The sequence below is a fragment of the Perna viridis genome, chromosome 5, assembly GCF_037379345.1.
Source record: "Perna viridis isolate PV_CMFRI_1.1 ecotype Kerala chromosome 5, ASM3737934v1, whole genome shotgun sequence".
NCBI classification, from domain to species: Eukaryota; Metazoa; Mollusca; class Bivalvia; order Mytilida; family Mytilidae; genus Perna; species Perna viridis.
The window spans coordinates 6,112,470-6,131,817 of NC_142449.1; positions in this window are offsets into that span (position 1 = coordinate 6,112,470).

Sequence of the window (19,348 nt, forward strand, 5' to 3'; positions counted from 1 at the left end):
GCTAATAATTTTTTATTATTTTTTTGTTGACTTTAAGTCTGAGAGCATACGCTCTGCTTGTAGGCAGCACAAGCTGTATATTTTGCTGTCTAGTAACTTTTTAATGAATTAAAACTTTTGAGATTGTGCATTAGGCACATTGGACAACTATTAAGTCTTAAGTGTCGTAAGGTTTCACCCTATTCCATTTGGATTTAATTGCACTTTCTCTAAGAAATCATCTGAGGACTTAGATAATGTTATAGTAGTTAAGGTTCTTATTAGCAGTGTAAATAACATTTGAAGTTGATCAAAATAGCCATAAAGAAATAAAGACATCATCTCGGATTTAATTATGTTGTGCTTGTTTGGGAACTTCTCAACCATAAAGTTAGTAAGTTCTTACGCTTGTATGTCGCATATGTCAGGGCTAGGGACTGTCCTCAGTGCACATCGTATTAAGAACTAATTCTAATAGAACAAATTATAATATTAGAAGTAAGTTCTCATTGCTCAAAAGTATAGCATTGACTTCTTTTTTCATTTCAAAGTGAACATTTTCAGCCGCCTTAATTAGTTCATTACTTAACATGCTTGTATACATGCTAGTCATGTCATAAGTACATAGGAAATTTGTTGTCATTCAGAAACTGTAAAAGTTCCGTGCTGTCTCGTACATAAGTTTCTTTGTCCTTAACTATAGGCAGCAAAAAATAGTCAAGAAGTCTACGCAATTTCCACTAAGGGAAATAATCGGACGGCATGGTATTCTTATCTTTTCTCTATTTCGGAGATAAAAATCTAAATTGGTTATGTTTAGTGGTAGTTCGTGTATTTTTTGCATCTTTCTAATAATTTGTTTAACATACTGGATCAATATAACACAAAATATCTCTGGATATTGATATCCATTTAGTTGCTCATTATAACATTGTGAATTTTTCGACTATAAACTGTAAAATGTTAATGCCAAAGACATTTGTTACATACTACTTCATACATAATTTAACATGTTGAATGGCAGTTTATGATACATTCACTATATGTACTTGAGATTCGATCGTATCGGTTTCCTGTGTTCATGTTGAAGTCATGTTTTTGGATTTTGAGGTATTTGAATTATCCAAATGCCGACGCTTCGGTATGTTTTTTTTTTTTTTTTTTTTGGGGGGGGGGAGGGGGGAGGGGGGATATTTGGTGTGAAATAAATTGAAGTAAACTGGTAATGCGGCGAATAAAACCAAAACTCGAATAATAAAAAGAAGTGTGAAGTACGTTATAGGTTCTGACAATGTTTTTTTTATGGATACAAACATATTTTCACCTACAATATGCGCACAATATAGTTATTATCATTTTGTATTTCATTGTTGCTGAAATAATGGTTACAATATCAATTTTAAGCATTTATCCTGCGCATGTCTCTTGTTTCAAGAAATAGTGCAATTTAAGCGAGAAGGTTTTTTTAAAGTTGGGTCAAATGCTCTACAAACTGAAGGGAATATGAGCACCAGATTAAAGTAGATTGGGACATCAAATGATGGGCTTTATAAAACAATAACGACGAGCTGCTAATTTGTTTCAAGAAATTGAACGTACTGTTTTAGCCTCTTCATTTGGCCTGTCCTGTCTGTATCCTCTCCAATATTGACCATAATCCTTTTTATCTGTGTATGCTTTGTAAAAATGCGCAAAATATGTTTAAACACACTGATGTATCAAGTTATTTTTCAAAGACAAATCTTTCTTAATATGTCTTGTTTAGACTAACATATGATGGAGGAAACTTTTACGCTCGGGTTAACTTTGAACCAGTAAGCGGAAAAGTAAACGTATTTGGTCATACAGAATGTAATTATCATCTAAGTATTGTCTTAAGAATAGAAGTACTCAAAATTGGATGATTTTTGTTTTGTTTTTTTTTTGTTTTTTGTTTTTTTCTGTTTTTTGGTTTTTGTTTTTGTTTTTTTGTTTTGTTTTTTGTTTGTGTGTGTGTGTATGTTTGCTATATGACAATTTGAATTTAGTAAATATCTTCTGAATTACTTAATTCAATTTTTAATACGGCCATGTGAGCTATTGCCATCACTATGTGTCCGTCGCCCGTCGTCGTCAAACTTTTTAAAACATCTTCTCCTCTGAAACTACTCAATAGATTGTAACCAAACTTTGTATGAATGTCCCTAAGGTTATTTTTTACAATCTTTGTGTAGGAATTTTTTATCCGGCAAAAACATGGCCGCCGTTACTAAAAATAGACCATGGTGGTCAAATTGTAGAATAATGCAAAATAACTCAAAAACAGTTGGGTTTAGTTCTAATCTGGCAGGGATTAAAATTGTTCAGCATGATGGGATTACCTATATATACGTGAGTGCCGAGATTTTCGGAAAGATCTGTTGATAAATGAATGAGTTATGGGTCCTGAAATGGATTTTTTTTAATCTCCTCTTAGACAACTTGTAGAATGGATTGTAACCAAACATTGCATGAATGTTTGTTAGGCTATCCCTTTTCCTGTTCAAAGCATGGCCACCACTAATAAAAATTGGTACTTGTTGAAATAATTTGAAAACCAAAGGGTTTAGCTTAATTTTCTCGTGGGTGGGCAATTGATCAGCATGGTGAGACTGACCTTTGCTGAAATTTCCATAAAGATGTGTTGCTCTATTGCCATTGAAGAGAAAAAAAATGACAGATTTATTTTGTAATATAAAAACCTGGTGGATAACTTAGATGCTCTGTATTGATTAAATGATTCTTAAGACAATAGTATAGTAAGGTCAAGAGTCCAGCTTTATAAAGCTCTAAAGACTATTTTTGACCGGGTGAGCGGTTCAGACTCGCTAGAGCCTCTAGCTTATATAACGTGTGCGTAGAATTTGCTTTTTTGCCTTCTTGGATAGGTCGTACAGTGTTCTCCTCTCACTTGTGGAACCTGGGTAAAGAATTATTTTAGGAAGGGGAGGGGACATGATTTAACATATTTTAAGACCTGTTTATATTGTAATGATCATTTAGTGACATGAGTTGGAATTTAAAGTATTTTATTTTCTGTTTGTTATTAATATAATTGTTTACATTGTCTCACACATAGACTAAATATTGGAATTATCTCCCTTTCATGGACCTTTTATTATTCTTTGTGTACAGCCATTACAATGTTTGTTCGAAACAAACAATCTTCGGTTTATAGATGTTTTCCGTTTGTACATCGGATATATTCAAATGAAGTCATCGAATTGTAGTGACAACATTTGCTAGAATAAAATGAAAATCATGGGGATTGAATAAGCGTGTTGACAGATTTCAGTTGGCTATTGTTATGCTGGGAAACAGGAGACTGTGAAAATTCAATTCAGACACAGCAGAACGTTGTACATGACTCTCGTGAGTTCAATAGATACAAAATGTGTATGATTTCATTTACCAGTAAAAAGAAATATAAAAGAAAAATTTCAACTATCTATTCTTTTTCTTACTTCCCTGTAAGTTTTATTGTTTAATAAATGACGCTATGTTAACACAGCTACTACCAAAAAAAAAAAAGATGTGAAACAAATTAAAAATTTTTTTCTGGATCATATTATGGTTACCATCTGTTCCTGTTTGGACATTAAAATTACTACATTAGATCCCTTTATGTTATTCATACCAGCAAGTTTATGGTACAAGTGTGTGTTTTATACGCTACAGGTCTGTTGTATTTAGGATTTATGTATTTGTCAACGTACAATCAATTTCAATGTACATGTATGGATGACAGAAGCCGAAATAGAATGGGGAGCAGTGCACAGCAAGTCAAGATCATTTTAACGATGGAATTAGTGAATAATCCAGATTTCATGCCAACAAAATTATTGTTCACAATTCTAGGAGAGGCATAAGCGCCTGCATATATTACACAATTATGTATTTGCAGTGAGTGACCACTGTGTTTCAACCACACCGCTGCAAAACATCAAGTATTTCCGTCCTATCAATACTGAACTAAAGCAGTTGCAAATATCTTTCGAATATGTTCCAATGTGCGAAGCATTCTATACAATTATGACAGCTCAGCGCATGCGATATCATGTTTTATAGAACACTTAAAAGAGATATAGAGCGAGGCCCATGGCCAAGGTCGATATCTCTTTTAAGTGTTCCATAAATGTTACAATGTTAGTAACCCAATGTATGATCTTGATTCACCAACTTTTAAGTGGTATAGGCACGCTAGTTAGTGTCTGTGGTGATAATTAACAAACATTTCTATGATCTATTCAGCCATATAGGCCTCCTGCGTGCGATATAATCTACATTCGTTTGAATCAGTCATACGGGCAATTTCTGTTTAAACTTTTTCCCCTTGGATCGAATTAACAAAAATATTCAGTTTCTCTGCGTACTTGCATGAATGTTATAAAGAGTGCACGGCAAAGTACACGTAAAGAGAAAATGTGTCCTCATGGTGAGTCTGTTTAAGTGTCGATTGAAGATATTAACAGGTTTTTCGGGTAGTTTTCAGTGTGGTCCAACTGTATCGAGAGGTCATGGCAATTCAATATTTTATTTTTATTTGAATTAAGCGTTATATATTGGGGTCACAACATATAGTTGCAATGAACATGTATTTGAAAGTGTCAATTCTTATTGGGAACTTTTCCTTGTTTCATAAATGTATTTTAGATTTATTTGGTTGACAGCTTCACTTCAGGCAGCTTGTTTGTTTTGTTACTAAAAAGAACTGATGATGAAGACAATAATTATACAAGATTCCTAAATAATCCTCTTTACTTATATCATAATACCTAATTAGCCGCTTTAATGTATTATCTTGTTTTGGTTAAGTTTAACCAGTAGCCTCGTCGAACAGACTCATTCATGATGTAGATATTCCTTCTTCATATACTCCCTGGCTTTTGAATCATTAATGCCATTAAAATCAAACGGCTTCTATTAACAATTTAGTTGTCTCGGTTTCAACCTCAGAAAATTAAAGGACACAAAGCCTAGTATTAATTTTACAGAAATTATAATTAAACAGCTTTTAACGATTTTCTACTAATTTCTTTTTTCATTTCGATCATTGGAATGAAACTGGAGGAGAATCATTTGAAGAATTCCTTTGACATTAAACCAGCCATATTTACATAATATGGCGATCATAACACGAGAGACAACGCATCACTGATCATAAACTGTAATCTCTTAAGAACATCACAGATAATCTATATGAATCATAAATAATAAAGGAGACATCAATAGAGCAGAGACTGTCATTTCATCTAACTGTATCAATCATCTATCATCTTTAATGTCCGTCCAAGTCCGTGATTATAGTCCATAGGCATCATTTTAGTCCTGACCGCTGACCACATGTTGCGAAAGATAAAGTGATAAGGGGATATCGGACCAGGATGTTGTATTGTCACGATAATGTCCGATCGAGTGTGTTTCATGTGCATATTTATTAATGATTTAAAATTAATAATTGAAAAATTTATTGCTTTCAGCCTTAGTGACCATATTACATTTCTTTGATAGCGTATTAATGGCTAACACAGTAGCTGTTAACCCAAAGCAGAAACAATCCTATCAAATCGGTTAATTTCACCTTAAAGGTTGGTAGATAAAAGTAGCACGCATAAAGATGACACACAATGGTCATTTTTTCATTATTGATGCACCTCCTTTTCTTCCTTCCAAATGCACATGTTGAAATATGAATTACATTAAGTGGATCTAACTATTCTGGTTTTTAAGAGTTTATAAACATGGTACATTATCAGACGCCAATCAGAAAAAGAACGACTGCATTGTTTACAGAAATTAATTACTAGTAATTAGTAAATAGATTGGTATGAAAATCATAATCAGTGCCTTGATATATAAATTGGCAAAATAAATTTAAAAAAAGAGATTTATATTAGCAGTTACGTTAAGTATGATGTCTAACATTAATAACTGACAGTTGTGAGAAAACCGTTGGTATCCATTGTATAAACGGACATCATTTCTATAAGGATAAGTAGATGAAGTGTTTTTGAACTGTTATAATGTAGGATTTGACCACATGTTGTTTAGTATAAACAATACATTATTATATCTATCCTTTACACATGCAATTAATTATTGAAGTCCGATTTGAATAAAACGTAACTGCTCTGTAATAAATCGATTGGGCATTCACAATCAATTTAATAACGTCTAGACATCATACTTTATACAACTTTACCTTCCATTTCACATTCTCCATTTTAATTATATAGATATGGACACAAGGATCAAACAAACTGACGAAATTAAAGGAGTGAATGTCCCAGAATATTTACAAATCAATCAAGAAGACGAAGAGTAACAGGAAGCAGTACACGTTTAACCGCGACGTCTACAGAGTTAAGTCTAGTGTAACAATAAAAATGTAAAAAACAAAAACAAAACATACAAACAAAATCACAAAAACAAATACAAATACAAACAACACAAACAGCACCAATTGAATTATATTTTAGTAATTTCTCAGCTTATAGAGATACTACCGTTTTATGACCTTTTTTTAACAACACAAAAGTGTACGCTGTAGTGATACCTATGTGGAAAATAATCATTGTATGAAAATAACTTACCATCACAGTAGATAAGACCAATTACCTACTGTGATAGTAGAACCATCACAGGAGATAAGACCAATTACCTACTGTGATAGTAGAACCATCACAGGAGATAAGACCAATTACCTACTGTGATAATAGAACCATCACAGGAGATAAGATCAATTACCTACTGTGATAATAGATGCAGCTATTGAATTAAAAATCAATATTTACAAACATTTCATACGATGCAGATGTGGACGTAATTATAATACTAATCATATCCATGTATTATTCATTATCAAATCTATCACAGAAAAGATAATATTTCAAATAAAAACCAAATAAGCTATGGCTATGGAACATATCTTCGTTTGTCGTATGAGTAAAGAAAAACATATTTGAGAGTTTTTATAACTATTGACAGGGAATTGTTTACGATGAAAAACAAAAACAAAACCTTGAATTTACTCGTCTCTAAACATTTAATGGGAAAACTGTTACATGCTTCATCTTCTATGGTTTCTATCGACTTGCTCAATTGGTTTATGTTATAAATGTTGCATAAAGTGACTTTGTGTCATTTTTTGTCAATGTTGTGTGCTCCCCCCGTCTTTGCAATTAATAACGTTATAACCATTCATTAGCATATTCGATGCATGAACAATCGGAATCAACTTGACAACTTTTTTTTTTTTATCATAACCGTTTCCTAAAGTCATGTTCATTTTACGCACACGTCACGATATATGAAATAGTTGAGTAAAGCGAAATAAAAATCAAATAAATAAATAATCAAATCGATGAGCAATGATTTGGACAGAAAAAGAAAAAAATATATATGACTGATTTAGACAAAACGACCGAGATGCGCAGTTAGCATCAACAGTGTTAATGCATACATTTATTTCTGCAGAATTTTACTTCTATTTTGATCAGCACGCATATGATTGTCTAAAGTTTTCTACATTTCATGTTTCTTGTCGAATCAAATCAGTTTGTTTTAAATGTACAAATATCCGATATACTATGCAATTATTGCAATTAACATTTCTGAAGTGTGGTTCGACTAAAAAAAATGTCGCCATTAGCCGTCACACCCTAGTCACCAACCATAACTATCAAATCACATTTGTAAGTGTTAAGTCCCTTGCATTTTCCTTCTGAATATCAATTATAACATTTTATTTATAATAAAATGATTAATGTGGCCCTTTTTCCCCCTTTTTGACCATCACTCTGTTATCTAATGTAGCCCCATCTCAACAGCTGCATTTAATGTATGAACACACACACACACACACACACACACACACACACACACACACAAATGAAAGTATGAAGTCCCATGTGACTTTCTACATTCATTTATGTGTGTTCTTTGATGCATTGTGTAAACACATAAGAGTGCATTTCCGACTTCTTGATTTTCACTATTAATTTCAACCCGTGTGGATAAATCAGAAACTTTTTTCTGCCAGGTTAACCATAAAAAGTTGTCCTATTCAGTTACATCATGTGATAAAGTATCGCAAATTTGCAACTCTTTCTAGAGTTATAGCTTAGACTTGTATATTTTTCTACTCTGTATTTCCCAGTCAGTTATTAAACACGATACTAATATTTCCTGTTTCGCTATGCTCACAATGTTTAACATTTGATACCAGTGGTTTTAGATCAGTGACCAACCAAAGAAAAACCAAAAGTATTACTCAATATAAAATTCAGACACTACCTAAGATAAAGTTATTCATGGTGTAGTAAAACCCACCGAACAAACAATGCTTTTTCAGTCTTACCATGCTATATCTTTAATTAATGATAATCCTTTCTGTATTCAGATTTGTATTATGAGAAAATCATACATTCATCTTCCACTAAAATCAACCAAACCAAACCAAATCAAGTACAATAACTCTCGCAAAGTGTAAATTTTATGTACATTCTATATATTTTTCAAACGCGCAGCAACCAAATGAAAAAAAAAACATAAGACTGCTTATGTAATTTGTAAGTGTTTCTAAACAAGAAATAAAAGTGAGTTCGGTGGGTTTTTGGGATGCACGAAACACCTACTATCTGAAATTGAATGTTTAAAGCAAAACTTTTTAACATTTTAATGTTCAATAAGTATAATCGATCTAATGGTTCGCATTTCTGCTATGAGTAAATGGAATTCAATGCATAGCTATTTGATTAAGTTCTTAATTGTTGCCTATTGACCTAGGTAAGAAAACATATACGGATTTGCTTCTTGATTTTTAATCGTAAGAAACAGCTTTAGTTTGTCGTCCCGAATACTTCCACAATCACAGAATAAATCTGGAGATGATTCGACAAATTTTCACTTCTTCGATACTGATGTTGGTATAAATTCAATTACATGCAGTTACACTATACATGTGTTTTAAAATCATGATATAATTATGTTTCATACTTTTTAATTTGTAAGAAAAGCAAACTATTTTATATCATTCAGTATTCTAAGATGAATACCATTTATATTAATTACAAAATTGTAACATTCAAATGGTTAACATGCGAAATAAATTTATTTAATTATTTAATTGTTTTCATATAATAGCTTAATTTGCATCTAAGAGACTAAATCATTTTTCATAAGCTTTTTGATATTCAATAAAATAAACATTTTTCGGTTAATAATAAAATAATCCAATTGTTCTGCTGTTGTTTTTATCATTTGTTAGCTCACTATACCGAAACAAAAGTTGATCATTTGTCTAAAAAGCCTTACTAGAATGCTAAAAGGGGATATGTCATGCTGAAATGGTTGGAAACTTAGTTTTTTGTAATTCACGAAGGATAGATTGGGTCACAAATAAACTTTTTATAAAAATGAACAGACAATATAAAACTATGGACCACTTAATTTTTACAGCTTATTTTCTTTTTGCGTTCATTTCTCGATATTTTGATATAATAAACTTACAATAAAATTATTTGCTGTGCATTTTGAATTGTTAGTACTTTTTATTAATATACTAGTAGGTTTGCCCAAGTTATACATATCAGTTTGTTTTTAGTTGTGTTAAATAAATATAGATACTCAACTGAGTTTTAGTAGGAAAAAAGACAATTATTGTATATCTTCTTTTTTCAAATTGTCATTTGAAACATATTAAATAAACTCCTGTCGGAAAAGGATTTGAGCTGTATGTGCTAATGATTATGATACATGAAAATAGTTTGTAAATTCTGACTTTCTCTATCATTCACGAATCTTTCAGTAGATACAGAAAACAATTCCACTGTTAATTGATTTTTTGCATTTTATCATGTTCAGGGCCAAAATAAAAACGAAATTGTTTTAATAGAATAGAAACAAAATTTTTCAAAACTGACCCCATGTCCTATATTTCAACCTTGGTCAAATGTAAATATTTTACAATTTATAAAGGTCTACAAAATCCCACTTAGGGAAGGTTTTGTTTTGTTTTACAGGAGTACAGCAGTTGACATACTAATCATCTGATTATTTGCTGACCATTGAACCTGAAAACATCACTTTTTCACTCTGGTTATTTTTATTGTGTGTTAGATGTGTAATGTAGCAGATGTTTATGGCGTTAATAATTACTGGTGATCATATTTGGTCACAGACTTCTTACCTTTCGTTTGACCGATTACTGACAAGGTCAAGGTCTATTTCATTCGTCATACGCAGGTAAAGGCAGTCTGTTCGATTTGAGAGGAGCAAAACTAGTTGCACATCACCTTGTTACTAATAATGAAAAAAAAACTATTGAATTAAATATACAATACAATAAATGAATGAAAAAAACAAAGAGACACGATTAGAACGAGGAACAAGACATCCTTGAAACGGGGATGAAGAACATACAAAACACAATAAATAAAACAAATACACAGACCCTTAAAAAAACTTATCACTCCGAAAATGGGTTTACAACGTTTCGTGTTTTCCTATAACAATTGGTGACGACAACAACGTAAACTACTTGTATTTTACGAATTTCAAGCATACCGCATTCGTATTACAGTGCGAAAACCATGGATGTTAATATGTTTTATGTGCCACTAGCATCGGATAACATTATATTTTTGAATGGGGAGGATTTTGTTCACCTTATCCACAACCTGCTTCATAAAAAATGAAAATTTAAAATTTATGTCCTCCGAAAAGCACGTAATTCTGAGAAGGAGCTTTCATAAGGAGTACCTTAAACTTCATCTGAGATAACGGCTGTTTACTTTCCATTTCCTATGGTTTGTATTGCTCGGACCTCTCGCAAATCTCTTCCATGTTTTTCATGTGTCATTATGAATCAGTCTTTTCAAGAAATGCCACGTAAACAAGCCAAAATTTTATTTGTGAATCGCCGGGTTGTTTACGGAACCAACAACATGAATTAAGAATTCAGAGATTCATTTTACTTGTCACTGGTGTTTTTGAAGGGTATACATGAAAACACACAAAACAATGATGAAACAAGAACAACGGGAACTATTTAAAATAGAAAGATATTTGTTATTTACATTTATTAAAGAGTAATCAAGGGAACCAAGATTCTAGCGGAAATCAAACTAATATAATCCAAGCACAAAGGACAGACAAAGAAAATGAAATAACTGAAGTAATACATACAAAGTAACAAAAGTAACTTTGTGCACCGGTAGAGTAAGCGTCCTCTGCTTTTCTAGAAACACCTGCGGAGTTGCTCATAAAAAGTCAAGTCCGGGGTAGACGAAAGAGTAAAGGAAAACTATGACATGTTGAACAAATCAGTTTTCATGGTGCAGATGAATACACTGTAAGGAACCACTAGTTCATGATGACGACAACAAAACTTCAAAGTGATGACTTCAAACTTGTAGCAAAAAAACCCTGTTCCAGAAGCCTAGTGCGATAAAAAAAAAGTCTGCGTAGTTACAGCAAGCTCTGGCATAACGTATGAGTTGTGATATGAAAACTCCATTCGCAGGTCCTGAAAGGATGTTGCCAATACTGAATGAAAAGTTAATGCGTTTGCCGTATAGTTTGGTCAATAGTTTCCCTTTACCAACGATTTTTAAGTGTAGGTCAAGCTATGAGGCTGACTTTTACAGTGTCTGGAATGTCCGTTATCTCAAGTTCTTTGGGGTAGATATGTTATATCAAATCCCGGAAACTAGAATTGAAACAATTTCACCAAGAACATAAAAGAATTCAAGAAAAGTCATGAAAAAGACAATCGACCAGGTGAAATGGAAAAATGATGAGGCAATTTATTTCAATTTCTTATTCAGAAGCAGTTACAGACCACAAGTCATATTTTTTCATTTGGTGTTTTCAGAAATTATTTTTTGTACATGATATTTGTACTTTGTACATGATATTTATACTTTGCAAGAGTTGTCGTTCTTATTTAGTTGGTTTAAGAGGTTGATTTGTACTTTTCTGGAAAACTTTTATCTGTATACATAAAGAAAACCTTTATCTGTATACATAAAGAAAACCTTTATCTGTATACTTAAAGAAAACTTTTATCTGTATACATAAAGAAAACCTTTATCTGTATACATAAAGAAAACCTTTATCTGTATACATAAAGAAAACCTTTATCTTATACATAAAGAAAACTTTTATCTTATACATAAAGAAAACTTTTATCTTATACATAAAGAAAACCTTTATCTGTATACATAAAGAAAACCTTTATCTGTATACTTAAAGAAAACTTTTATCTGTATACATAAAGAAAACCTTTATCTGTATACATAAAGAAAACCTTTATCTTATACATAAAGAAAACTTTTATCTTATACATAAAGAAAACCTTTATCTGTATACATAAAGAAAACCTTTATCTGTATACATAAAGAAAACCTTTATCTGTATACATAAAGAAAACTTTTATCTTATACATAAAGAAAACCTTTATCTGTATACATAAAGAAAACCTTTATCTGTATACATAAATAAAACTTTTATCTTATACATAAAGAAAACCTTTATCTGTATACATAAAGAAAACCTTTATCTGTATACATAAAGAAAACCTTTATCTGTATACTTAAAGAAAACTTTTATCTGTATACATAAAGAAATCCTTTATCTGTATACATAAAGAAAACCTTTATCTGTATACATAAAGAAAACCTTTATCTTATACATAAAGAAAACTTTTATCTTATACATAAAGAAAACCTTTATCTGTATACATAAAGAAAACCTTTATCTGTATACATAAAGAAAACCTTTATCTGTATACATAAAGAAAACTTTTATCTTATACATAAAGAAAACTTTTATCTTATACATAAAGAAAACCTTTATCTGTATACATAAAGAAAACCTTTATCTGTATACATAAAGAAAACTTTTATCTTATACATAAAGAAAACCTTTATCTGTATACATAAAGAAAACCTTTATCTGTATACTTAAAGAAAACCTTTATCTGTATACATAAAGAAAACCTTTATCTGTATACATAAAGAAAACCTTTATCTGTATACTTAAAGAAAACTTTTATCTGTATACATAAAGAAATCCTTTATCTGTATACATAAAGAAAACCTTTATCTGTATACATAAAGAAAACCTTTATCTTATACATAAAGAAAACTTTTATCTTATACATAAAGAAAACTTTTATCTTATACATAAAGAAAACCTTTATCTGTATACATAAAGAAAACCTTTATCTGTATACATAAAGAAAACTTTTATCTTATACATAAAGAAAACCGTTATCTGTATACATAAAGAAAACCTTTATCTGTATACATAAAGAAAACTTTTATCTTATACATAAAGAAAACCTTTATCTGTATACATAAAGAAAACCTTTATCTGTATACATAAAGGACAGTGTTATGTAAAAATATGGCGTATGTAGATCTAAAAAGCATAATTTGTTCGGTGTTTTTCCCAACATTTTGCATATCCTCTGTCATCTGCAGCCTTTGGAATTTATGGATTGGTGCGCAAACAGCGAAAAATGTCTGTGGAGCTTTTCAGTGTCAAACATAAAACCGATACCATAATATGCTTACGGTAATCCAAACTGTCAAGTTTAACAAGGTTGTGTTTGTGGTTCATGTCAATGGTGTTGTTTCATTGGTATTATCGATGATCTCTAATTAAATAATGAAAATGGAAAAAATAAAAAGTAAGCGATGATATCTTTATCAGCAACATACCATTTGGATTGAAAAAAAAAAAACAGATTCAACATGCTGGGTAATATCAATAAAGTAAATTTTAATGTTGAATGATATCATTTCCGACAGCAAGATTATACTTGTGGTAGGCACCTGAGTTTGATGTATATTCAATTCTATACAATGGAACTAGTTTTTGATACTCTCTATTTCAGGAGTAACTCGAATGTTTCGCCTAGGTATAATTATATAGTTGTTGATAGAGATTCCACATACTTTGTAAAAAAATAATTCCAAATCATCTTCCAAATATACAGAAGATGTTTATAATATCGTTTAGCTAGATCCTTTAATCACAGTTTCCGCTATATAGATCACGTACTATCGTTAAACAATCCTAGTTTTGGGGACTTGGTACATCGCATCTACCCCAACTTGAGATAAAGGATACTGCAGACACTGTGAAGTCAGCCTCATATCTTGATCTACACTTAGAAATCGATGGTAAAGGAAAACTATTGACCGAACTTTACGACAAACGTGATGACTTTTCATTCAGAATTGTCAAGTTTCCTTTCACCTGTGGCAGCATCCCTTCAGTACCTGCGTATGTAGTTTTCAAATCACAACTGATACGTAACTACGCAGACTTTTTGTATCGCGCTAGACTTCTTACAGTTAGGCTTCTGGAACAGGGTTATGTTGCTAAAAGATTGAAGTTATCACCACAGAAGTTTTATGGTCGCCATCATGAACTCGTGGATCGTTACGATGTATCCATTTGCACCATGAAAACTGATTTGTCCATCGTGTCAAAGTTTTCCTTCCCTATTCGTCTATCCCAGACTTGACTTTTTATGGGCTACACGGCGGGTGTTTCTAGAAAAGCAGAGGACGCTTACTCTACCGGTGCACCTGGTCCATGCTCCAAGTTTTTATTGGAGTCCAAGTTGCTCATTTGCTTTTGTTATTTTGTACGTATTATTTTATTTACTTAATGTTCTTTGTTGTGTATGTCTGTTATCCATGTCTGGTCTTTGTTCCTGGATTGCTTTCTTTTGATTTCCGCTAGAACCTTGGTTCCCTTGATTACTCTTACAGTTAATAATAAGAACGGATCAAAAACTGCACTTAGACTTACCTGCTGTATTTTTATAAATCATGTAATACACTTTTAAGTTTGTGCCAAAATAAGACATTTAAGCTATTAAATGCTATCTGACAACTGAATTTACTGTAGTTAACGATTAGTGAACGATCATGTGGTTGTCATGCACAATCTACGTCTGATTGATATAAATTTAATCTATGAGCCTGTAACCCTGAATTAATTGTGATGTGCTTGTCGGGAATGCAATAGTGATTTAGTTGAATGTCGTTAAGTTTTCGTCAGCTTTCAACTTTTCTGCGTACCTCTGTATTTTCCTGAGGTTTTCGATTTATTTCTGATCTTTTTATCATTATTGGTGTACAAAATTTGATGATCTTTATATTCATGGTAGGATGATATTTTGTCGTTTCTACTTATTATCTTTCAAATATGTTGTTTCTACCATCACACACATTGTCGATTTCAAGTTTCATACTTGATTGGTATATTAGAAAATTGGAATCGATTTGTCAAGTGAATGGTTCTGTGTCTATAAATGGATTACGCATGTTTTTTAGTAACCGCTGTTTCTAACTTTTTTAATGATAATAGGCTTCTGGAACAGGATTATGTTGCTACAAGATTGAAGTCATCACTACAGAAGTTTTATGGTCGCCATCATGAACTCGTGGATCGTTATGGTGTATCCATCAGCACCATGAAAACTGATTTATTCAACGGGTCATAGTTTTCCTTTCCTCGTTTGTCTACCCCGGACTTGACTTTTTATGAGCAACTCGGCAGGTGTTTCTAGAAAAGCAGATGACGCTTACCCTACCGGTGCACCTGGTCCATTCTCCCAGTTTTTAGTGGAGTCCGAGTTGCTCATTTACTTTTGTTACTTTGTATGTATGATTTTAGTTACTTTATGTTATTTGTTGTGTATGTCTGTTTTCCATGTCTGGTCTTTGTCCCTGGATTACATTCTTTTGATTACCGCTATAACCTTGGTTCCCTTGATTAATCTTTTATCTTGTGAGTCTGCTAAATAATCTCTGTTTGAATTTCCGTTTCTCTTCTTTTCTTTCTTATTTATATATTTTCTTATAACTTGTAGGTCTTCTTTCCTTTTTGGCAATCAATCTAAGTTAGTTTTGTAATTTTAGTGAATTTTGTAATTTGTATCCTATTTCAAATTTCATTTTTTTTTCAGTCCATCAAGTTTCTTTGTGTAATATGTTGGCTCTCCTTTTATTAGTCCAAGTAATCTGATGCCATCACTCGTCGTTGTGGACAAATTTTCGAAAATCTTCTTCTCTGAAACTACTGCAGAATGAAAACTTCGCATGATTATTCCTTAGATCTTAGATTATTGTGCACAAAATGACCAAAGCATTGTGCACAATTGACCGATGGGATTTACGATACGTGAAAAAAACATGGCCGCCGTTACTAAAAAAGAACATAGGGATCTGAAGGCATTTTTGGCAAATAACTCAAAAACCGTTGCCTTTAGCAAACTTCTAGTATGATTAATATTGTTCAGCATCAAGAGACGAAACTATGCCAAAATTTTCAAAACAATTTGTCAACGGCTGTTCGAGTTATGGCCCCTGAAACAACTTTTTGGCCATTTTTGGCATGTTTTAGTTTGAAGATCTTCTCAAAAACCATTTTATAGAATTTTTGCTGGGATAATATTGTTCTGAATCATGAGACCGACCAATGCCGAAATTTTCGAAACAATTCGTTGTAGGAGATTTTGGCTCCTGAAACAATTCGTATTTGTTTTCCACGTGTGCAACTGAGAAAATGTTCTGTTAAACCATTAAAGATCATTTAATGAAAATAAGCATATTGGTTCTTTTGTGTATTGTGCTCGAAATGACTATGATAATCCTCATTTCGAACATTGATCTCGTTGATTAGATTTTTATGTTGCCAACAGAAAATTCTGAATAGTCCAACATTGTTCAAAACTAGTATTCATTTAGCAGAGAATACATAAATAAACAACCCAACCAAAAAATTTGCAATCTGTCGAAATTCAAAACTTCCAAAACACCTATGCTTCAATTCCTTGCATTGCATTGTTACTGGATTTTGGCTTCATACTTCGGGATGTTTGGTTTTGAGTAATTCCCTAGATGGGAAAGAGCTTATTGTTTTTTTAATGTTTTTTTTTCTTTCGTCATTTGCAAAATTTACTTTGACATGGTCTCCCTATTCATCTTTCAAGATATACTACAAAATTTGGACCATAGATAGAACTCATTTAGCACTTTTACAAGATGACCCTGGGAAGAATTCCATTATTCAGAATAGAAGTTATCTCCCTTTTATTGTTTTTTTTTCAACATGGTTCTCCGAACTCATTATGTTAACATGTAGATGTCATCAGGTTCAATGAGAAAATGTCCCTGCTAAGGATTTCATTATCATCTTTAAGAGTTATGTCCCTTTAAAACATATTTTTCAATCCCTCATATCTTGAAAACCATAATAGATAGACTAAATCTGGAAACGGTTTCATGTACATAAGCAGACGATCTAATTAATTAAAATAAATTTGTATTTTGTTATCAAACCATACATGAGTAATATCACTTGAAATATCATACTGAAGTTTTAAAAATTAATTTTCGAGAACCGCAAATTGTAGAGACATAAGACCTTCATCAATGATCTTTGATCTATTTTACCTTTCATTTGCACCCAAGGTCAAAGGTCACACAGTGGTAGTTTTTTTCCCTTCCAATATTTACTTTGATACGGCTCTGTTTCGTCATTTTCAAGATATCATTATAAAATTTGAACCATCTATAGACCTGATTTATGACTTTTACAGAAAAATCCCGTGAAAAATGTCATCGTCCATTGTAGAAGTTGTCTCCCGTTTATTAGCGTCTTATCAACATGGTCCTCCAAAATCATTTTTCAGTATATCATAATCATACTTGGTGAACATATAGATGTCATTATGTTCTATTAGAAAATGACCCTGCTAAGGATTTCATCTTCATCTTTAAGAGTTATGTCCCGTAAAGACAATTTCTTTTAATCGCTCATATCTTAAAAAACATAATAGATAGAATCAATCTAAAAATTGTTTCATGAACATAAGCAGAAGACCTAATGAATAAACATAAACAAGTATTTTGTTATCAAACCATACAGGAGTTATATCCCATGAAATATCATACGTAAGTTTTTCTTTCAATTGATATTGCGAGAACCGGAAGTTGTAGTGAAATGGGAACTTCATAAATGATCTTGGTCCACGTGACCTTTTATTTGCCTCCAAGGTCAAAGGTCGTAGAGTGCTGGGAAGCTATGAAATGACACTCTCGAATCAGCCTTACATTTTGAGACCAAGTTTACATCTGTCAGACCGCCTGTTCAAAAGTTCTGACAATTTAAATGTTTTGCAGAATCCAGTTTGTGATCTTGACATAATTGTATAACCTTGACCATGATAGTTTTATCAAGGTCAAGTAATCCTAAGATGTATGTTGATAGTTTCATGTCTCTACTACTTCCGGTTCTGGAGTTTGTTATTGCGTCTTATTTTAATAATCATTGTGCTCAAAATGAGCTCTACAATTGCCCAAATTGTTTTGTAACTTTGTTGCATATGTCTTGTAGATTATCATACTGTTTTCAGATTTGAGATGTCTTGTTTTGGATCTATTGAAATTTTAGATCTTCAGAGCAAGGGAATATATATTTTAAAATCCACAGTAGATACGTAAATGATCATTAAACAGAACGGAAGACCTGCTCAAGTACAAATGTTTGACAAAATACCAAGTACGAATATAAAAAAACCAGCGATACCACAAAAACTTAAAATGTTCATATTTTCCATTGTTTTTTATATATTTTATCAATACCTATTTGTATATTTGATATTGCATCATTTTTCAACTTCGTCGAAGGGTGTCATGTGATATATCAATTTGAAGGTCTAAATGAGCAAAGTTTCAAGAATGATACATCACAAATGTTCGAAAAGTAGGGTCATAAAGTTCTTGGAGGGTAAGGTTGTTGCATATCAAATGAAAGGTCTTACAGCGTAGCGTACATCTGAAATATCGATGTTTTGTCCCGAAAAAATGAGTTGGACGAGGTCAATGAGTGCAAAAGTAAAGTCTTTTATATAGTTAGGTTGTCGCATATCAAATTAAAGGTCATAACGTGTACATCACAAATATTAATTTTGTTATACAGAAAAAGAACCCAGCTGGGGTTAATAAGTGCAAAATGCTAATGTTCAAAGAAAGTAGGGTTCTTGTATATCTAATGAAAGATCGTCAAGTTTACATTACAAAAACAATATTGGAAACATCGACAATTGCATTTGATCAGATTACCAAATGCAAAAATCCTCAACTTTTGTAGAAGGTATCAAACCAAATGTCTTTACGTGAATATTTCAAAGAAATAGTTTTCAAGGGAAAGACCTTTCTATTGTTTAACAAACAACTGACATACTAGTTCTTGTATACAATTTAACTTCGGATTTAGATCTTCTTATACATTTGACTCTGCTGATGAGCGGTTAGTGCTTACA